Genomic DNA, 23,500 nt, shown 5'->3' on the forward strand with positions numbered 1-23,500 from the left:
AACTCTTTACTGTTTCAATTCGCGCACGTTTAAGTGCCCGCTCCCAGCATCCCCCGCTCTTTGCGGGGTGGAAGTGACGTCGGCTTCCGGGCCAAGGTCTGCCCCGCACTCAGAGCCCTCTCGGTTGCCGCTGGCTGCGGACTCGCCCGCGACTGCTGGAGCCGGTTTGCTTGCCATGTGGGCGAGCCACCACATGACCGCCGCCCCCCCCAGAACCAGCGCTAGGAGGTGCAGAGTCCGCAGCCTGCACACTGTCAGTTCTTTTAGGTGGCCGGCCTCGTCGTCGTGGGGGTGGCACCGCAACCGGGCGTTCAAGGTCTAGATGCGCCGGTTTGAGACGGTCAATGGTAAAAGTCTCTTCACGACCGCCGATGTCGAGAACGCAGGTCGTCCCATTATGGCGCCCCACCTTGTAGGGCCCTTCGTATGGTCGTTGCAGGGGTGGTCTGTGTGCGCCTCGGCGAACGAAAACATACTTGCTCTGTTGTAGGTCCTTGGGCACGAAAGAAGGTGTTGTTCCATGATGGGATGTCGGGACTGGGGCAAGTGTTCCAAGCTGCTCCCGGAGTTTAGTTATGTCCGCCGTAGGTGTGTCCTCCTGGCCACGGGGTGCTGGCACAAACTCACCGGGAACTGTGAGCGGGGCACCGTAAACGAGTTCGGCCGATGACGCGGCCAGGTCCTCCTTGGGTGCCGTGCAGATGCCAAGCAGCACCCAGGGGAGTTTGTCAACCCAGTCTGGCCCTTCGAGGAATGCCATCAGGGCTGACTTCAAGTGCCTGTGGAAACATTCCACCAGGCCATTGGACTGCAGTCGTCCGGTGGAGCTGGGTTCCCAGGAGTTGTGCCAGTGCAGATCACAAAGCCGATGTGAACTGTGCACTCCTGTCTGAAGTGACGTGGGCTGAAAGTCCGAACCGTGCCACCCAGGTAGTAATCAGGGCTCTGGCGCACGTCTCCGTGGCTGTGTCAGCGAGTGGGACAGCTTCCGGCCACCTCGTGAACCTGTCCAGCATGGTGAACAGGTATCTCGCTCCTCTCGAAACCAGCAGTGGGCCGACGATGTCCACGTGGACATGTTCGAACCTCCTATGTATCGGCTAGAAGGGTTGCAGTGGGGCCCTCACGTGACTCTGGATTTTGGAGGTTTGACAGTGCATGCCTGTCCTGGCCCAGTGCCCGACCTGTTTGCGTAGGCTGTGCCACACAAACCTGTCTGCGATCAGCCGGATGGTCGCCCGGATGGAAAGGTGGGTTAAACTGTGCAAGGCGTCGAAAACGCGGCGCCTCCAAGGGGTCGGAACAATGGGCCGAGGTTGCCCGGTGGACACATCGCAAAGGAGCTCATTACCTTCGGGCCCAATGGGTATGTCTTCGAGGCTGAGTCCTGAGACTGTGGTTCGGTACGCCGGCACCTCGCTGTCCAGTCGTTGCGTCTTAGCTAACGCAGCGTAATCCACCCCCGGAGACAGAGAGTGCACTGATTGGACTGAGGTGCGTGACAGTGCGTCAGCTACCATGTTGTTCTTCCCGGAGATGTGCTTGATCGTGGTGGTAAACTCCGAGATGTACGACAGGTGGCGTTGCTGGCAGCTCGACCACGGGTCTGACACTTTGGCAAACGCAAAAGTGAGGGGCTTGTGGTCTGAGAAGACCGTGAACTCTCTCCCTTGCAGGAAATACCTGAAGTGCCAGATGGCAAGGTACAGGGCTAGCAGCTCCCTGTCGAAAGCGTTGTACTTAAGTTCTGGGGGTCGTAGGTGCTGGCTGGAAAAAGCAAGTGACCTCCACTGGCCTTTGATGAGCTGCTCGAGCACGCCGCCAGCTGCCGCATCGGAGGCATCCACAGTGAGGGCAGTGGGGACCTCGACCCGGGGGTGGACCAGGAGCGTGGCGTTTGCCAGTATGTTCTTGGCTTGTTCAAAAGCCGCCTACGCCTCCTCTGTCCAGGTGACCTCTTTGAGCTTGCTGGACATCAAGCCGAAAAGGGGCCGCATGATCCAGGCCACTGAGGGCAGGAAACGGTGGTAAAAGTTAACCATCCCAACAAATTCCTGCAGGCCTGTAACAGTGCTGGGTCTGGCGAATTGGCGGATGGCCTCAACTTTTGCCGGCAGGGGCACAGCTCCATGGGGGTCGATCCAGTGTCCCAAGAAGTCGCTGTCGGGTAGGCCGAATTGGCGCTGGGTGGGGTTGATAGCCAGGACGTAGTCACTTAGGCGGCGGCAGAGCAGATGTAAATGTGCTAGATGTTCCTGGTGGGAGCGGCTGGCGATAAGTATGTCATCCAGGTAGATGAACAGAAAGTCCAGACCTCGCCCTACTGCGTCCATCAGGCGCTGGAACATTTGCATCGTGTTTTTGAGCCCGAACGGCGTCCTGAGGAACTCGAACAGGCCAAAGGGGGTAATGAGGGCCGTCTTGGGTACATCATCCGGGTGGACTGGGATCTGATAATATCCTCGGAACAGGTCAATCTTTGAAAAGATGCACGCCCCATGCAGGTTGGCCATAAAGTCCTGGATGTGTGGTACCGGATAGCGATCAGATGAGGTGGCGTCGTTCAGCCTCCAATAGTCGCCGCGTGATCTCCAACCTCCCGCGGACTTGGCACCATATGGAGTGGGGAGGCACACGGGCTGTCGGAACACCGCACAATCCCCATCTCCATCTTCTTGAATTCCTCCTTCGCGAGGCGGAGTTTGTCGGGTGGTAGCCTGCGGGCCCGGGCATGAAGGGGAGGTCCCTGTGTGGGGATGTGGTGCATCACGCCGTGCTTGGGGTTTGTTGAGGAAAACTGTGGCGTGATGATAGATGGGAACTCTGATAATACTCTGGCGAACTCGTTGTCGGAATAAGTGATGGAGTCCAGGTGCAGGGCCGGTAACCTGGCCTCCCCGAGGGAGAAAGTCTGGAATGTCTTCGCATCCACCAATCGTCGTCCCTTCAAATCCACGAGCAGGCAGTGCGCGCGGAGGAAGTCCGCACCCAGCAATGGCTGTGATACTGCGGCCAGCGTAAATGTCCATGTAAAGTGGCTGGAACCGAACTGCAAGGGGATGGTTCTTGTGCCGTAGGTGCAGATGGTACAGCTGTTGGCTGCCATAAGTTCCGGTTCTGTTCTTCTAGTTCGGGTATTGTGGCTCGAGGCAGGTAGAAAACTGATTTCCGCCCCCGTGTCCACCAGGAACCTACGCCCGGAGAGCTTGTCCCAAACGTATTTTTAGTCCAGTCCAGTTTATTGTCCAGGTGAGTTCTCAGGTATTTGTAGTATTGGACGACTTCCACATCCGTTCCCTTGATGGAGATGGGAATGCAGAGTGTTTTCACCTTCCTGAAGTCCACCACCAACTCCTTTGTTTTAGTGATGTTGAGCTGCAGGTAATTCAGTCTGCACCACTCAACAAAGTTGTCTCCACTCTTCTGTACTCAGCCTCTTGCCCTCTCTTTTGCTTTTACATTAGCTTTGACTTCCCTTGTCAACCACAGTTGCATTATTTTGCTGTTTGAGGTTTCCTTTGTTTCTGGAACGCATCTACCCTGCACCTTCCTCATTTTTCCTAGAAACTCAAACCATTGCTGCTCTGCTGTCATCCCTGCCAGCATCTCCTTCCAATTTACTTTAGCCCACTCCTCTCTCACACCACTGTAATTTCCTTTACTCCACTGAAATACTGCTACATCAGACTTTACTTTCTCCCTATCAGATTTCAAGTTGAACACAGTCATATTGTGGTCACTATTTCCTCAGGGTTCTTTTACCTTAAGTTCCCTAATCACCTCCAGTTCATTACGTAACACCCAATCCAGTACAGCTGAACCCCCAGTAGGCTCAATGACAAATTTCCCTTTGTCATCTGCAGTCCAAATCCCAGCTACTGTTTGGAGGCCTGTATATAACTGCCATCAGGGTCCTTTTACCCTTGAAGTTTCTGAACTCAACCCACAGGAATTCAATATCTTCTGATCCAGTGTCACATGTTTCTACTGATTTGATGCCATTCTTTACCAGCAGATCCACACCACCCCCTCTGCCTACCTTCCTATCCCTCTGATACAATGTGTAACCTGGGACGTTCAGCTCCCAACTCCAACCATCCTTCAGCCATGATTCAGTGATGGCCACAGCATCATACCTGACAATCTGTAACAGTGCAACAAGATCATCCACCTCATTTCCTATTCTCAGTACATTGTGATATAACACACTGAGGACTGTATTTGATTTTCAGGCGACTGGGGCTCATCAGCCTTGGATGGCAGCCCGTCTCGGAGAAGGAAAACTCTGATTTTAAGCCTTCATTACTTGCGGCCATACCCACCCATGGGAAAGGCTTTGAGAGTAAACCCCGAGGATGAAATCCGTAGCCGGGGTCCCTAAGGCAGTTTGATATTGTTTACAGCTTCACTCTGGCAACCTCTGTGACGACACTGGTACCAAGCTGTGTCGGTGTTTGCCCTTCCCTTGGACTACATCAGTGACGTGGAGAGGGGGAGCCCACTGCACGGGAACAGCCAGTTCTTCAAATCTTCCCACCCAGGCTTGTGCCCTGGAGAGGACACAGTCCACCAGAGGCGCAAACCCATGATCCCCTGGGACTGACGGCTGCCAACTGTATTTACTACCCTTTTTGATTCTGCATCCCTGATGCACTGACACTCACCCTGATGGCTGCCTGTCCTTCCTGACAGTCTGACTGCATGCTGTGTTTGCTTTTTCACCATCTGTCCTATCCTGAGTCCCTGCACTCCAGTTGCCATTCTCCTGCCAAATTAGTTTAAACTCTCCCCAACAGCTCAAACAAACCTGCCCACAAGAATATTGGTTTCCCCTGAGTTCAGGTGTAACCCATCACTTTTGAACAGGGTCATACCTCCCAGAGAAGAGACCCCAATAATCCAAAACCAAAGCCCTGCCCCCTGCACCAGCCTCTCAGCCACGCATTTATCTACCAAATCATCCTGTTTCTACTGTGGCACAGGCAGCAATGCAGAGATTACTACCCTGGAGGTCCTGCTTCTCAGCTTTCTACCGAGCTGTCTAAATTCTCTCTTTGCTTTTCTTTCCTTTGTCATTGGTACTAATATGTATCAAAATGTCTGGCTGCTCTCCCTCCCTCTCCATAATGCTGTGGACGCGATCTGAGACGTCCCTGACCCTGGCACCTGGGAGTCAACGTCGCATCTGGGTGTCCTGTTCACATCTACAGAATCTCCTGTTTGTTCCTCTGAATATCAGAAGCAGGTTTGGGTCCCTTTATCTTTGAAAGGATGTGCTGAATCTGGAGAGGGTTCAAAGGAGGTTCACGAAAATGATTCCAGGATTGAATGGCTTGTCACATTAAGAGTGTTTGATGGCTCTGAGCCTGTATTCACTGGAATTCATCAGAGTGAGGAGTGATTTCATTGAAACCTATCGAATGGTGAAAGGCCTTGATAGAGTAGATGTGGAGAGGATGTTTCCTATGGTGGGAGAGTCTAAGACCAGAGGACACAGCCTCAGAATAGAGGGACATCCTTTTACAATAGAGATGAGGAGGAATTTCTTTAGCCAGAGAGTGGTGAATCTGTGGAATTTGTTGCCATGGGCAGCTGTGGAGGCCAAGCCTTTATGTACGTTTGTATATTTAAGACAGAGGTTGATAGATTCTTGATTGACATGAAGGGATAGGGGGATAAGGCAGGAGACTGGGGCTGAGAGGAAAATTGGATTGGCCATGATGAAATGGTGGAGCTGATTTGATGGGCCAAATGGCCGAATTCTGCTCCTATATCTTACAGTCGTATGGTCACAGAGAGAAGGTACAAACTCCTTACAGACCTTGGTGGTAATTGAACCCTGGTTGTCTGTGCTCGTCACTGCACTAGGTGCCACCCCATCTCAACTGGCCCTTTTTCTCACTAATGACAGAGAGATATCACTCCTGCCACAGCAAGAGGTGAGGCCAACAGCTCGCTGTTTCGATGTTACTGTCTGCAGTGTCGCTTATTTTGAGTCAATAGTGAGACAAGCCCCATTGCTCCCTCACACCCACCCACCCACACACAGGGACAGTCATCCAACCCCAGGCCTCCAGTCTCAGCCTGACCTCAGTGGAAAAAAGCCTGTCCATACCCCCCATAATTTTGTATACCTCGATCAAACCTCCTCTCATTCTCCTACACTCCAGGAAGAACGTCCTCAAGCATTCAAACGTTCCCTGTGCATAGCAGACTGATTGTTGCTGCAGACAGTACAAGAAACAATGTGACAGATAGAGCGGTTCACAGGAAGGGTCTCAACTCAACCCAAAATATCAACTGTCTATCTCCTTCCAAACCTCTCCTGTCTATTTGTCTCCACAGATGCTGTCTGACCTGTTTTGATATGACACATATCAAAAATTCAATTGCTGCCACATTGGACACCCACCACAATGATTACAGACATAACTACTCCAGGAACACTTTACAGTGGGAGTGATGAGAGCGGCCTCTGTCGGTCAGGGTCAACCAAGGGCGTTGTGTCTGCGCTGCCTAGATACGCAAGCCAGGGCAGTACCATATGGACAGAAGGTTGTTGCTCATGTAGCAAGATCCCCCTCTCCAAGCATCTGATGAACCCAAAGGAATGGCAGAGACTGGTACAGTTTGGCACCAGCTGCGTCACAGGAGTTGCCAGTCAGCGTTGAACTTAACGTACGGCTGCCTGAGGGATTCCAGCTCCAGAATTTTCCCTCGGGGTTTACTCCCGAATCCTCCCCATGAGTGGGTATACTCACAAGGCAGTGGAGATTTGAGATCAGAGTTTTCTTTTTCCTAGATAAACTGCCAACCATGACTGACGAGCCCCATCTGTCCAAAGCGACTGGTTTTAAAGTGCCAGTGACCCACATGTGCCCTTTCTCCTGTCAGTAGAAACGGTGCCTCCGGGCTTTGTAGCTGAGCCAGACGTGAAAGCCAGGAGCTGGACTTGGTTGTCAGAGGCTATTTCAGGCGCACGCCATTGGGTGCATTTAATAGGTAGTGGATTTTCTACCTATTACCACACTCAGCTATAACAACGTTAACCCTTTACAACGGGTAATCAAAACTGCCCAATGCATCGCTGGCACCAGCCTACCCAGCATTAACCTCATATTTACACAGAAAGGTGCCAATAAAGGGCAGGTGACATCATGAATGATCTCACTCCCACCCCCCCTCTCGCTCATGGTCTGTTTGTCCCACTCCCATCAGGACCACACCAGGACCACCAGACTCAAAAACAGTTACTTTCCCCGAGCAGTAAGTCTAATCAACACCTCCACCCATAAACCCACCCCTCCACACCCCCAACCACCACTACTTTATCATTTTCTGTCAGTCACCTTATGTACAGACACTCTTGTGTCTAGAGTCACTTTATGGACACACAACCAATCTGTATATAAATTAGCCTACGCGTTATATATTTTAATTGCAATTGCCTTGCAATTGCCAGACCTATGTATCTTACCCCTGTTCACTCTAGGAATTGGACCGTAAGATCACAAGATACAGGAGCAAAATTAGGCCATTCGGTCCATCGATTCTGTTCCACCATTCCATTATGGCTGTTTAGTTTCCCTCTCAACCCCATTCTCCTGCCCTCTCTCCGTAACCTTTGATACACTGACTAATCAAGAAACTATCAGACTCCGTTTTAAATATACGCAGTGACTTGGCTTCCCACAGTCGTCTGTGGCAATGAATTTCACAGAATCACTACTGCCTGGCTGAAGAAGGGTGTCAATTCAGCTGGGAGGGAGTAAGTTCAAAGGGGGTGAGGGGGACAAATTTATCTTTACAAAGAGTGTGCTGGGTGCACAGAACGCACTGCCGGTGTGGGGGGAGGCAGATTCGAGAGAGGCGTTCAAGACACTCTTGGACAGATGCATGAATTGTGATTTGGAATATAGACTCGGTGTAGCAGAGGCAGTTAGTTAGTTTAGTTAAGCATTTAATTATGACTTTAAGTAGTTTGTGGACCAAAACGCCTTTTCCTGTGCTATACTGTTCTATGACTTTCTATCTAGCCTCCTGCAGAATTCTCCGGAAATTCTACAGTGCCGTGCAAAACTCTTAGATACCTATATATAGCTGGGGTGTCAAAGACATTTGCAGTTCTGTATTTGTCAACGTGGAGCGGAGAGCGAGTTTGTAAATGTGGTGGAAGCAAAGGTTGTTGGGAATGGTGAGGATGAAGTGCCATGGGAGGGGTGAGGGACAGGTAGCAGAGAAGTGCTGGGGCAGGGGGTGGTGCGGGTGCCAACACACCCAGACCTGAGACGCCAGCCAAGATCATTTGATTCCAAACAACTGGTTTATTGATCATTACACAATGTCTCTCTGGTGTTTCCCGCTCCCTTCCCCTTTTCCTAACCATGATTGCCCTCTCCCTGTCCCCTTTCCCACTCAGTCCACAATCGAGCTCCATATCAGCACCAGGTTTATCATCACTCACAGAACAGAGAACATTGAAGAGTACAGGACAGGAACAGGGCGTTCGGCCCATAATGATCGCTGAACCAACTCAATAAATCAAAAGCACCCAAACACTAATCCCCCCACCCACACCATGTCCATATCTCTCTACCTTCCTTACATCCATGCGCCTATCCAAACGTCTCTTAAAAGCCTCTATATATATGTATATGCCTCAGACTTAACTCAGCTCGGTACTTGCATAAAATTTACTTCCAGTAAACGCAAAGGGTTTGTCACTATTGTCATGAGAAAGTGCACTGTGTTTGAAATGACTTCCTACCAGCCACTAACTTCGACAGTTCCTGAGAGTTTTTTCAGGAAGTGAAGAAGCAAATCGAGCAGCTTCTGTCTTTCAGCGACAGGGAATAAAGAAAGAACTGAAGTGTGAGCGGACTCCATACCGAAGCGCTGGAAATGCTCTCTCTCCGGGTTTGTCTCTGCACGGTCCTGTTGTCCGTCTCAGTCCGGGGATACAGTAGGTGTTTTCCATTGTCCGCCTATCTCCTCGTTGTCTCTTTCCTAAAGGCTCGTTTTACTTTCTGGTGAAGCGCGATCGATTTAGACGTTGGTTCTGCCAGTGGAGGGTTGGTGTTGGGACCCTGTCCTTCCCTGAGTGCTGGGGTGGACTGCCTGCTGGTGACGATGAACCCCAGTACTACTGGGGAGAGACGTCCAAGTCTGATGCCCAGTTAAAGGCCGGGCACAATTCCAAGCCTGGGTGGTCTGGAATTTGGAGCGAAGCTGTAGCATGGTGGTTAGCATGATGCTTCACAGTCCCTGTGACCCAGGTTCAATTCTCTCCGCTGTCTGTGCGTTCTTCAGTTCTGAATGCTATTTGCTTACTTTTATTGTTTTCACGATCTTTCCCCTCTGTACATTGGCTGTTCGATGGTCTTCAGAATCAGAACCAAGCTTAATATCACCGGCATATGTCGTGAAACTTGTTAACTTTGTGGCAGCTGTACAATGCAATGCATATTAACAAAGAAAAACTGAATCACAGTAAGTGTATACGGATATTTGTGAGCCTCCGACTCGCTCAGCTCGTGTTCGTCCAGGGGAAGAACCCTCAGCCCCGCCAACCTGGGTAATCGAGTCTGTGTGGATGCTGTGTAATGTACCCCAGTACAGACCCAGAATGCAAACATCAGACAGTACACAATAAGCGATTAAATGATTACACTTTATAAATCTTACTGTGACTATGTGGTTAATGGGGAAACAAAATATAAAAGAAAAAGGCGCCACTCTATCAAAGTTAAACAGTTCGTGCACAATCGCTGGAGCTCAAGGAACAGGGTCTTCTCTCCACCATTCCATCTCAGGTTCCCACACATACAGATAGAGTAACATGACTTCCATTGGTTAGTTCCCCATTATCTCTATAGTTATAACCCAAACATTTCAGCTACAAAGAAACATTACCTCATCAGTTAACATTACAGAGAAACCATTTCATTATAACACTACAGAGAAGCCATTTTATTATTAGCAGTTAAACGTTAATATTACTGAGAACCCTACATTCTCCCCCCACCGAATTTAGTCATGTCCTCATGACATTCAGATAATTTGCCAACCCTTCCTACAAAACACAGAGCCCGATCCAAGTGCAGAAAGCAGTTACATAGCTCCCCAAAACAGTAGAGATCACATCCTGTTCTCCAGGCACTACATAGGCCAACCCCTCCGGTGGGGGGGGGGTTCCTAATTCACTGAGATGTCCGCAGTACCCCCTCTTCTAACTCTTCTGGCTCAGCCACTACTGGAGACACTTCAGGGCTACCTGGCGAAACCCTCCGTGACCTGTCACTCAAACCCCTCTGCAACTCGGAGCCCCCTGTCCCGGGTTCAGGACTCCCTCCTTCTCCTCCAGAGTCCTGCTGCACTCCCTGTTGCCCACCAATAGCCCCCCTTGCCTCACCTGACGCAGTGGGAGAAGGGCCTGGAGTCTCTTCCTCCGTCATGGGGAAGTTAGCGAACGGCAGCATGTACCACTCATCCGAATCATCACCTTCCGAATCAGTATCCCTTTCCGGGGCTGGGCAGTCTCTTTTGCGGTGGGCTCTTCCATCGTCCTGTGCTTCCGCAGAGTCCTCGTACTAGGTGTAGATTCCAAGTCAGGCTCTAGGTCTACATGCACCTCTTGTCCCAGGGGCAGCAGGTGGTTCCGATGGAGAATCTTGACAGGCCCATTCCCCTCCTCGGGCCTCATCCGGAAAACCAGTGGGTTTGGCATCTGATTCTCCACCACATAGGGTGTGGCTGCCCAGTGGTCAGCTAACTTGTGCTTTCCAGGTAATCCCTGTCACGTACCCCGTGACGGGAATAAAGAACCAGCAGAGATGGAAAACATTTTGGTGTCCAGTATTGCTATAAACTAATAATATTTATTAGTAACTACACAATACAGTAATATAAACGTAGATAAAGCAAACAGGTTAGCAATGATTATATATATAAGTATATCAGTAAGTGTGGAAATATACGTATGAAAAACCAAGCTTCTTAAAGTCTAGGGGTAAAAAGATACAGTCTTATGACGATGAGTAAAATCAGTTCAGTTCAGTTCGTAGTATTGAGTTGAGCAGTGATGGAGAGAGAGAGAGGGAGAGATTTGAGTCTTCAGGTGAGCTGATGCCGTCGATCTTCTCGTTGTCCTCCGAAATCCTTTAAAAGTCACTGACTGTGACTTTAACAAAGGGGACCGGTTTTCTGTGGTAGAGCTATCACCCAGGCAAGGGTGGACACATGGACAACTCCCTACCAGTCAACCCCTTTCCTCTTTCCACTGCAAGAGCGACTGGTCGATCCGCCTGATCGATCCTCCAAAACCCACTTTTTCTGCGGGCACAACAATGCTCATTCAGTGTCCCAAACATGTGTCTGAGGTCTGTATCATCTGACCTCCTACTTACCTCACCGTTCTGGATACCAGCTGTCATTCAAATAACTCCTCCTTCCTCTCTCTGTGTAAGAAATGAAAGCAGGCAATGTCCTTGTGAAGTATCAACACGCTGCCAGAAATCATAACATCGAGTGTCCATCAAATAACACTGCCTTCAGTCACCATAGCAACCTAGGAGCATCTCGGTGCTGTCTCCAACTCAGCAGAAATCCAAAAGTTACTTCCAGTGCTTTCTCATTCCTTAAAGTGACAGTCCAACAGTTAATCTTCATCTCTCTCTCTCTTTCAAAACAACATGTCGGTGTTAAATAACTCTCTCTCTCTCTTTTCAAAAGCACAGTTAATAGGGATAATTGAGCAGAGTTCATAGGGGTAATTCAGGAGCCCGTCACATCCCAGGTTCCTTATGAAGACTCGGTCTCCCAGCAGGAGTTGGGAGAACTTCACTTTCTGGTCGAACCTCCTCTTATTTCCCCAATTCTGCTTGGCGGCTGCCACCCCAGCCAACTCGTAAGCCCTTTTCAGCTCTCTCCTCATGTCAGACACATACTTCAGATAACGCTTCGGCAGTACGTCACCCGCGTCAGTCCTGAAACAGAGGTCAATGGGCAACCTCACCTCGCGCCCAAGCATCAGATAATAGGGTGAATATCCAGTAGCTTTATTGCGTGTACAGTTGTAACAGTGAAACAGATGCCCAAAACGTTGACTCCGTCTGTTCTTCTTGCTGATCTCCAGAGTCCCGAGCACTCTGCTTTGGACATTTTTAACTTGCACTGGACCACTTATAACTGATTTTAACTGACATGTGGCTGTTGTGTTTTACTATTTATTGTTATGTGTATTATTTAGTGTTGCGTTTGTTATGTTATGATTGCACTGCTCCTGAGAAACGCTGTCTCATTCTGCCCTGCAGAGCTGATGTATGGTTAGAATGACAATAAAGTTTTTTGAATCTTTGAATCTTTGAATGTCTAGCGAGGTCCGATTAAATCTCACAGGCTGGGGATCGCCCTGCAGATGATAGGGCGTGGTCCTCGATTTCTCAACCCCCAGCATGCCCAGTAACTCATAGATGAGCTTACTCTCAAAGTCCCGTCCCTGGTCACTATGTATCTGCTGGGGAAGGCCATTGTGCACAAAATACTTCTCCCATAACACTTTTGCCACCGTTAGTCACCCTCTGGTACCTGGCAGGAAAAGCCTGAGCATATCTAGTGCAGTGGTCCGTGATGACTAAGACATTCGCCGTGTTGCTGGCATCGGGTTCTATGGACAGGAAATCCATACGCACAAAGTCCAGGGGCCCTGCACTCTGCAAGTGGGACAAAGGAGCGGCCTGCACAGGCAGTGTCTTTCGGCGTATGCAGTGAATGCACAGCCTGCAGTACTCTTCAACCTCCGACTTCATTCTGGGCCAGTAAAACTGGTCCTTGAGCAACCCATAGGTCTTTTCCACCACCAAATGTCCAGAACCATTGTGCATTGTCTTAACGCAATCTTCCGATACTTCTCAGGCAGAACCAACTGTCAACGCCGAGGTCGGTCCGGGAGTGACGTTACCCGATATAAAATTTGGTTCTTCAACTTCAACCGAGGCCATTCCCTCAGTAGTGGAGACACCCAAACGTGTTTCGCCTTCTCCGCCCGCGCCATATCCCCCTTTTCCACCGCATAACAAATAGTGCCAATGCCCGGGTCATCTCGCTGAGCAGCTGCCACTTCCCCGGGACTTAACTCCGGCAACTGCTTAGTCTTCAGAGCAGTCAGGTCACAGACAACTGAGGGCAGGGTGTCATCAGAAACCCCCAATGGTCCACTGTGTGATCCAGCCTCTCCTTTTCCTCGGCCTTCACAGTGATAGCAAACGGACACATGGCCTTCACCCCAGGGGCAGGAACGCTCTCCCACTCCTCGTCCCTCTCCAGTTCCTCATGCATCCGTCGGGACAAAGTGCCTTCGTTACTTCAGGCTGAAATCATAAACCGACAATGCTGCCAACCACCGATGGTCTGTAGCATCCAGTTTCGCCGAGGTCAGGATGTAAGTGAGCGGGTTGTTGTCCGTCCTCACCTCAAACTTGGCCCTGTAGAGGAGGCCGTTCCCATCAATACTAAGTATACAGTTTTGGATACTGTTGGTGGGGACAACGTACCAGGGACAAGTTGTAGTGGTCACATCTCTGGCACTGAGACTGGACCCTCAGCTCAGAAGGTAAGGAGGGAAAAGAGGAGAGCAGCAGTGATAAGGGATTCAATAGTTAGAGGGACAGATAAGAGGTTCTGTGGGAGAGATTGAGAATCCTGGATGGTCTGTCGCCTCCCTGGTGCCAGGGTCCGCGATATCTCAAATTGAGTTCTCGGTATTCTCAGGAGGAAGGGTGAGTAGCCAGATGTCGTGGTCCATGTAGAGACCAATGATGTAGGTAGGAAGGAGGAGGAGCTCCTGAAAAGAGAGTTTAGGGAGTTAGGTGCAAAGTTGAAGGACAGGACCTCTGGCTCCTACACCTGGGGGAAATGTGTCCAGATTCAGCTTCTGAAGGACCGTGTTGCAGCACTGGAGAGGCAACTGGATGACCTTAGGTTCATCTGGGAAAATGAGAGTTTCCTGGACAGGACCTACAGTGAGGTCGTTACACCGAGGATACCGGAAGAGAGAAGGGGGACAACGATGAGCAAGAAAAGGATGCTTGTAGTACAGGAGACCCTGGGGAATGTGCCTCTCGTAAACAGATTCATCCTCTTGGAAGCTGTCGGGACAGAAGATGATGCCAACCTGAGAGGTGGTCAGGTCTGCGAGTCAACAATTGGCGCTGAAGCAAAGCCAAGGAGACAGACGTCAGGCAGAGCCGTGGTAGTAGGGGACTCCATAGTGAGAGGTACAGAAAGGGGTTTCTGCGGCAACAGGCGGGATTTAAGGATGGTGTGTTGCCTCCCTGATGCCGGGATCCAGGATGTCACAGACCGATTGCAGGGAATCCTCAAGGGTGAAGGTGAACATCCGGAAGTGGTGGTGCATGTCAGCACAAATGACATTGGGAAGAAGAGGAAAGACATTCTACAGCGTGACTTCAGAGAACTCGGAAGAAGGCTGAAAAGCAGGACCTCCAGGGCGGTTATCTCCAGTTTGCTTCCAGTTCCTCGTGCTGGTGAGGGCAGGAACAGGCAGATAGGGGATCTGAATGTGTGGCTGAGGAGCTGGTGCAGGAAGCAGGGATTTAGATTCTTTGACCACTGGGATTTGTTTTGGGGTAAGGATGAATTGTACAAAAGGGACGGGTTGCACCTTAACAGGCGGGGACCAGCATTCTGGCAGGCAGGTTTGCCACTGCAACACGGGTGTGTTTAAACTAAGTAGTGGGGGGGCGGGGGGGGGGAACGAACTGGAAACATAAGGATGGAGATAAAGGGAAAGTGAGAATAAGAAAAGTTAAGAAAGACAGCAGAATCAACAGAGCAAGCTCAAAAGGGGATCATACAGTATGACCAAGTGAAATAGGAATTGATATGGGAGGTGAGGGGAATAATGAATTAAAAGTATTATATATGAATGCACGGAGTATAAGAAATAAAGTGGATGAGCTTGAGACACAGTTGGAAATTGGTAAGTATGATGTTGTGGGAATAACAGAGACATGGCTTCAAGTGGACAGGGCCTGGGAAATGAATATTCAAGGGTATACGTCCTATCGAAAGGACAGACTGATGGGCAGAGGGGTTGGGGTGGCTCTGTTGGTGAAGAATGATATTCAGTCCCTTGCGAGGGGGAACATAGAATCAGGAGACGTAGAGTCAGTATGGATAGAACTGACAAAGTCTAAGGGTAGAAAGACCCTAATGGGAGTTATCTACAGGCCCCCAAACAGTAGTCTGGATATGGGGTGTAAATTGAATCAAGAGTTAAAATTGGCATGCGTCAAAGGTAATGCTACAGTTGTAATGGGGGACTTCAACATGCAGGTAGACTGGAGGAATCAGGTTGGTACTGGACCCCAAAAAAGGGAGTTTGTGGAGTCCCTCCAAGATGGATTCTTAGAACAGCTTGTACTGGAGCCTACCAGAGAGAACGCAATTCTAGATTTAGTGTTGTGCAATGAACCGGATTTGATCAGGGACCTCGAGGTAAAGGAGCCATTAGGAGGTAGAGACCATAATATGATAAGTTTTAATCTACAATTTGAGAGGGAGAAGGGAAACTCGGAAGTGTCAGTATTACAGTTGAACAAAGGGAACCATGGTGCTATGAGGGAGGAGCTGGCCAAAGTTCAATGAAACAATACCCTAGCAGGGATGACAGTGGAACAGCAATGGCAAGTGTTTCTGTGAATAATGCGGAAGGTGCAGGATCAGTTCGCCCCAAAGAGGAAGAAAGATCCTAAGGGGAGTAAGGGGAGGCCGTGGCTGACAAGGGAAGTAATGGACAGTATAAAAATAAAAGAGAAGAAGCATAACATAGCAAAGTTGAGTGGGAAGCCGGAGGATTGGGAAACTTTTAAAGAGCAACAGAAGGTAACTAAAAAGGCAATACGCGGAGAAAACATGAGGTACGAAGGTAAACTAGCCAGGAATATAAAGGAGGATAGTAAGAGTTTCTTTAGGTATGTGAAAAGGAAAAAAATAGTTAAGACCAAAATTGGGCCCTTGAAGACAGCAACGGGTGAATTTATTATGGGGAACAAGGAAATGGCAGACGAGTTGAACAGGTACTTTGGATCTGTCTTCACTAGGGAAGACACAAACAATCTCCCAGATATAATAGTGGCCAAAGGACCTAGGGTAATGGATGAACTGAAGGAAATTTATATTAAGCAGGAAATGGTGTTGGATAGACTGTTGGGTCAGAAGGCTGATAAGTCCCCGGGACCTGATGATCTGCATCCCAGGGTAGTTAAGGAGGTGGCTTTAGAAATCGTGGACACATTGGTAATCATTTTCCAGTGTTCTATAGATTCAGGATCAGTTCCTGTAGATTGGAGGGTGGCTAATGTTGTCCCTCTCTTCAAGAAGGGAGGAAGAGAGAAAACAGGGAATTATAGACCGGTTAGTCTGACGGCGGTGGTGGGAAAGATGCTGGAGTCAATTATAAAAGATGAAATTACTACACATCTGGATAGTAGTAACAGGATTGGTCCGAGTCACCATGGATTTACGATGGGGAAATCATGCTTGACTAATCTTCTGAAATTTTTTGAGGATGTAACTATGAAAATGGACAAGGGAGAGCCAGTGGATGTAGTGTACCTGGACTTTCAGAAAGCCTTTGATAAAGTCCCACATAAGAGATTAGTGGGCAAAATTAAGGCACATGGTATTGGGGGCAGAGGACTGACATGGATTGAAAATTGGCTGGCTGACAGAAAACAAAGAGTAGCGATTAATGGGTCCCTTTCGGAATGGCAGGCGGTGACCAGTGGGGTACCGCAGGGTTCAGTGCTGGGACCGCAGCTGTTTCCAATATATATTAATGATTTAGATGAGGGAGTTAAAAGTAACATTAGCAAATTTGCCAATGACATAAAGCTGGGTGGCAGAGTGAAATGTGAGGAGGATGTTATGAGAATGCAGGGTGACTTGGACAGGCTGGGTGAGTGGGCAGATGCATGGCAGATGCAGTTTAATGTGGATAAATGTGAGGTCTTAAAACGCAAACAACAGGAATTCTGCAGATGCTGGAAATTCAAGCATCACACATCAAAGTTGCTGGTGAACGCAGCAGGCCAGGCAGCATCTCTAGGAAGAGGTACAGTTGATGTTTCAGGCCGAGAGGTTATCCACTTTGGTGGTAAGAACAGGAAGGCAGATTATTATCTAAATGGAGTCAAGTTAGGAAAAGGGGAAGTACAACGAGATCTAGGTGTTCTTGTACATCAGTCACTGAAAGCAAGCATGCAGTACAGCAGGCTGTGAAGAAAGCTAATGGCATGCTGGCCTTCATAACAAGGGGAATTGAGTATAAGAGCAAAGAGGTCCTTCTGCAGCTGTACAGGGCCCTGGTGAGACCACACCTGGAGTATTGTGTGCAGTTTTGGTCTCCAAATTTGAGGAAGGACATTCTTGCTATTGAGGGAGTGCAGCATAGGTTCACAAGGTTAATTCCCAGGATGGCGGGACTGTCATATGTCGAAAGATTGGAGCGACTGGGCTTGTATACTCTGGGCTTTAGAAGGCTGAGAGGGGATCTTATTGAAACATATAAGATTATTAAGGGAGCTCTTAAAGATAGCGGAATCAAAGGTTATGGGGATAAGGCAGGAACTGGATACTGATAGTGGATGATCAGCCATGATCACAGTGAATGGCAGTTCTGGCTCGAAGGGCCGAATGGCCTACTCCTGCACCTATTGTCTATCGTCTATTGTCTTGACCTCCAGGGTTGCAATGTTAGGATTGCTACCTGTGCCACGTGCTAGTGAGACTAGAAATAGGAAGATAATGCAGCTAAATACGTGGCTAAGGAGTTGGTGCAGGAGGGAGGGCTTCATGTTTCTGGACAATTGGGTTTTGTTCCAGGGAAGGTGGGACCTGTTCCGACGGGGCGGGTTGCACCTGAACTGGAGGGGGACTAACATCCTTGTGGGAGACATCCTTGTGGGAAGGTTTGCTAGGGCTGCTCCGGGGGGGTTAAACTAGGTTTGCAGGGGGAGGGGAACCAGAGTGTTAGAGCAGATAGTGAGGTGGAGGAGGATAAAGGTCATCTGAGAACTGCAAGAAGAGTGCATGGAGTAAAACCAGATCTAGCATATAAAGAGGCTTTGAGGAAAGAGAAACAGAATAAAGGGTGTAAAGGTAGTAAGGTAGAAGGGCTAAAGTGTGTGTACTTCAATGCAGGAAGCATCAGGAACAAAAGTGATGAACTGAGAGCTTGGATACATACATGGAATTATGATGCAGTGGCCATTACAGAGACTTGGCTGGCACCAGGGCAGGAATGGATTCTCAATATTCCTGGATTTCAGTTCTTTAAAAGGGATAGAGAGGGGGGAAAAGGGGAGGAGGGGTGGCATTACTGGTCAGGGATACTATTACAGCTACAGAAAGGGTGGGTAATGAAGCAGGATCCTCTTTTGAGTCAATATAGGTGGAAGCCAGGAACAGGAAGGGAGCAGTTACTCTACTGGGAGTATTCTATAGGCCCCCTGGTAGCAGCAGAGATACTGAGGAGCAGATTGGGAGGCAGATTTTGGAAAGGTGCAAAAACAACAGGGTTTTTATCAAGGGTGACTTTAACTTCCCTAATATTGATTGACACCTGATTTGTTCCAAGGTTTTAGACGGGGCAGAGTTTGTTAAGTGTGTCCAGGATGGATTCCTGTCAAAGTACATTGACAGGCCGACTAGGGGGAATGCCATATTAGATCTAGTATTAGGTAACGAACCGGGTCAGGTAACAGATTTCTCAGTGGGTGAGCATCTGGGGGACAGTGACCACCGCTCCCTGGCCTTTACCATTGTCATGGAAAAGGATAAAATCAGAAAGGACAGGAAAATTTTTAATTGGGGAAAGGCAAATTATGAGGCTATAAGGCTAGAACTTGCGGGTGTGAATTGGGATGATGTTTTTGCAGGGAAATGTACTATGGACATGTGGTCAATGTTTAGAGATCTCTTGCAGGATGTTAGGGATAAATTTGTCCTGGTGAGGAAGATAAAGAATGGTAGGGTGAAGGAACCATGGGTGACAAGTGAGGTAGAAAATCTAGTCAGGTGGAAGAAGGCAGCATACATGAGGTTTAGGAAGCAAGGATCAGATGTGTTTATTGAGGAATATAGGATAGCAAGAGAGGAGCTTAAGAAGGGGCTGAAGAGAGCAAGAAGGGGGCATGAGAACGCCTTGGCGAGTAGGGTAAAGGAAAATCCCAAGGCATTCTTCAATTGTGAAGAACAAAAGGATGACAGGAGTGAAGATAGGACCGATTAGAGATAAAGGTGGGAAGATGTGCCAGAATGGTACTGGAGGATTGGAAGGAGGCGAATGTTGTCACCTTGTTCAAAAACTGTAGTAGGGATAGTCTGGGTAATTATAGACCAGTGAGCCTTATGTCTGTGGTGGGAAAGCTGTTGGAAAAGATTCTTGGAGATAGGATCTATGGGCATTTAGAGAATCATGGTCTGATCAGGGAGAGTCATCATGGCTTTGTGAAGGGCAGATCATGTCTAACAAGACTGATAGAGTTCTTTGAGGAGATGATCAGGCATATAGATGAGAGTAGTACAGTAGATGTGATCTACATGGATTTTAGTAAGGCATTTGACAAGGTTTCACATGGTAGACTTAATCAGAAAGTCAGAAGGCATGGGATCCGGGGAAGTTTGGCCAGGTGGATTCAGAATTGGCTTGCCTGCAGAAAGCAGAGGGTCGTGGTGGAGGGAGTACATTTGGATTGGAGGGTTGTAACTAGTGAGGTCTCACAAAGATCGGTTCTGGGACATCTACTTTTCGTGATTTTCATTATTGACCTGGATGTGGGGGTAGAAGGGTAGGTTGGCAAGTTTGCAGACGACACAAAGGTTGGTGGTGTTGTGGATAGTGTAGTGGATTGTCGAAGATTGCAGAGAGACATTGATAGGATGCAGAAGTGGGCTGAGAAGTGGCAGATGGAGTTCAACCCAGAGAAGTGTGAAGTGGTACACGTTGGAAGGACAAACTCCAAGGCAGAGTACAAACTAAATGGCAGGATACTTGGTAGTGTGGAGGAGCAGAGGGATCTGGGGGTACATGTCCACAGATCCCGAAAAGTTGCGTCACAGGTAGATCGGGTAGTGAAGAAAGATTATGGGATGTTCACTTTCATAAGTCGAGGGATAGAGTTTAAGAGTTGTGAGGTAATGATGCAGCTCTATAAAACTCTGGTTAGGCCATACTTGGAGTACCGTGTCCAGTTCTGGTCGCCTCACTATAGGAAGGATGTGGAAGCATTGGAAAGGGTACAGAGGAAAATTACCAGGATGTTGCCTGGTTTAGAGAGTATGCATTATGATCAGAGATTAAGGGAGCTAGGGCTTTACCCTTTGGAGAGAAGGAGGATATCCCCCCCAAACCTGCCTGTCCAGGTAGACCCACTGTCTCAGCTTGCTCCTGCCCCACCGAACTCATTTCTGCATACCTCGACACTGTCTTATCCGCCCTTGTTCAATCCCTTCCTACCTATGTTCATGACACTTCTCACGCTCTGAAACTTTTCGATGATTTTAAGTTTCCAGGCCCCCACCGTTTTACTTAAACCATGGATGTCCAGTCCTTATATACTTCCATTCCCCCATCAGAAAGGTCTCAAAGCTCGCCGCTTCTTTTTGGATTCCAGACCTAACCAGTTCCCCTCTACTACCACTCTGCTCCGTCCAGCGGAATTAGTCCTTACTCTTCATAATTTCTCCTTTGGCTCCTCCCACTTCCTCCAAAGTAAAGGTGTAGCTATGGGCACCCGTATGGGTCCCACCTATGCCTGCCTTTTTGTTGGCTTTGTGGAACAATCTATGTTCCAAACCTATTCTGGTATCTGTCCCCCACTTTTACTTCGCTACATCGATGACTGCATTGGCGCTGCTTCCTGCACGCATGCTGAGCTCGTTGACTTCATTAACTTTGCCTCCAACTTTCACCCTGCCCTCAAGTTTACCTGGTCCATTTCCGACACCTCCCTCCCCTTTCTAGATCTTTCTGTCTCTATCTCTGGAGACAGCTTATCTACTGATGTCTACTATAAGCCTACTGACTCTCACAGCTATCTGGACTATTCCTCTTCTCACCCTGTCTCTTGCAAGAATGCCATCCCCTTCTCGCAATTCCTCCATCTCCACCACATCTGCTCTCAGGATGAGGCTTTTCACTCCAGGACATAGAAACATAGAAACATAGAAAATAGGTGCAGGAGTAGGCCATTCGGCCCTTCGAGCCTGCACCGCCATTTATTATGATCATGGCTGATCATCCAACTCAGAACCCAGCCTTCCCTCCATACCCCCTGACCCCTGTAGCCACAAGGGCCATATCTAACTTCCTTTTAAACATAGCTAATGAACTGGCCTCAACAGTTTGCTGTGGCAGAGAATTCCACAGATTCACCACTCTCTGTGTGAAGAAGTTTTTCCTAACCTCGGTCCTAAAAGGCTTCCCCTCTATCCTCAAACTGTGACCCCTCGTTCTAGACCTCCCCAACATCGGGAACAATCTTCCCGCATCTAGCCTGTCCAATCCCTTTAGGATCTTATACGTTTCAATCAGATCCCCCCTCAATCTTCTAAATTCCAACGAGTACAAGCCCAGTTCATCCAGTCTTTCTTCATATGAAAGACCTGCCATCCCAGGAATCAATCTGGTGAACCTTCTTTGTACTCCCTCTATGGCAAAGATGTCTTTCCTCAGATTAGGGGACCAAAACTGCACACAATACTCCAGGTGTGGTCTCACCAAGGCCTTGTACAACTGCAGTAGTACCTCCCTGCTCCTGTACTCGAATCCTCTCGCTATAAATGCCAGCATACCGTTCGCCTTTTTCACCGCCTGCTGTACCTGCATGCCCACTTTCAATGACTGGTGTATAATGACACCCAGGTCTCGTTGCACCTCCCCTTTTCCTAATCGGCCACCATTCAGATAATAATCTGTTTTCCTATTTTTGCCACCAAAGGACGAAGGAGATGTCCTCCTTTTTTAAAGAAAGGGGCTTCCCTTCCTCCACCATCAACTCTGCTCTCAAATGCATCTCCCCTATTTCACGCACATCTGCTCTCACTCCATCCTCCCGCCACACCTACCACCCCACCAGCCTCCGGGTCCAACATATTATTCTCCGTAACTTCCGCCACCTCCAACGGAATCCCACCACTAAGCACATCTTTCCCTCCCCCCACTCTGCTTTCCGCAGGGATCGCTCCCTACGCGACTCCCTTGTTTATTCGTCCCCCCCATCCCTCCCCACCGATCTCCCTCCTGGCACTTATCCTTGTAAGCGGAACAAGTGCTACACATGCCCTTACACTTCCTCCCTCACCACAATTCAGGGCCCCAGACAGTCCTTCCAGGTGAGGCGACACTTCACCTCTGAGCCAGCTGGGGTGATATACTGCATCCGGTGCTCCCGATGTGGCCTTCTATATATTGGCGAGACCCGATGCAGACTGGGAGATCGTTTCGCTGAACACCTACGCTCTGTCCGCCAGAGAAAGCAGGATCTCCCAGTGACCACACATTTTAATTCCACGTCCCATTCCCATTCTGATATGTCTATCCACGGCCTCCTCTACTGTAAAGATGAAGCCACACTCAGGTTGGAGGAACAACACCTTATATTCCGTCTGGGTAGCCTCCAACCTGATGGCATGAACATTGACTTCTCAAACTTCTGCTAATGTCCCACCTCCCCCTCATACCCCATCCGTTATTTATTTAATAAAAAAACACACTTTCTTTTTCTCTCCCTCCTTTTTCTCCCTCTGTCCCTCTGACTATACCCCTTGCCCATCCTCTGGGCTTCCCCCAACCTTTTCTTTCTCCCTTGGCCTCCTGTCCCATGATCCTCTCGTATCCCTTTTGCCAATCACCTGTCCAGCTCTTGGCTCCATCCCTCCCCCTCCTGTCTTCTCCTATCATTTTGGATCTCCCCCTCCCCTTCCCCTTCCCACTTTCAAATCTCTTACTCACTCTTTCTTCAGTTAGTCCTGACGAAGGGTCTCGGCCCGAAACGTCGACTGTACCTCTTCCTAGAGATGTTGCCTGGCCTGCTGCATTCACCAGCAACTTTAATGTGTGTTGCCTGGAACACTCTGCCTGGGGAGGTGTTACAGACAGATACATCAGAGATTTTTAACAGACATTTAGATCGGGTCATGGATGTGAGGAAAATGGAAGGAATGGACATTGTGCAGGCAGAGGGGATTAGTTTAGTTGGTCATTGGATTACTAATTTCATTGGTTCAGCACAACATTGTGGGCCGAAGCGCCTGTTCCTGTGCTGGACTGTTCTGTGTTCTATGTTCTCGTGTTAAATACAGTAAATCTATGATCATCTGCTGTTGCGAAATCCTGGTTGTTCCCTATCCGGCTCACCAGGTGCCTGTGGCTCACGGCGTCACTCTGTTTCTCATTTCCAGGGAATAAAAATGAACT

The sequence above is a fragment of the Mobula hypostoma genome, chromosome 5 (genome assembly GCF_963921235.1).
Source record: "Mobula hypostoma chromosome 5, sMobHyp1.1, whole genome shotgun sequence".
Lineage (NCBI taxonomy): Eukaryota > Metazoa > Chordata > Chondrichthyes > Myliobatiformes > Myliobatidae > Mobula > Mobula hypostoma.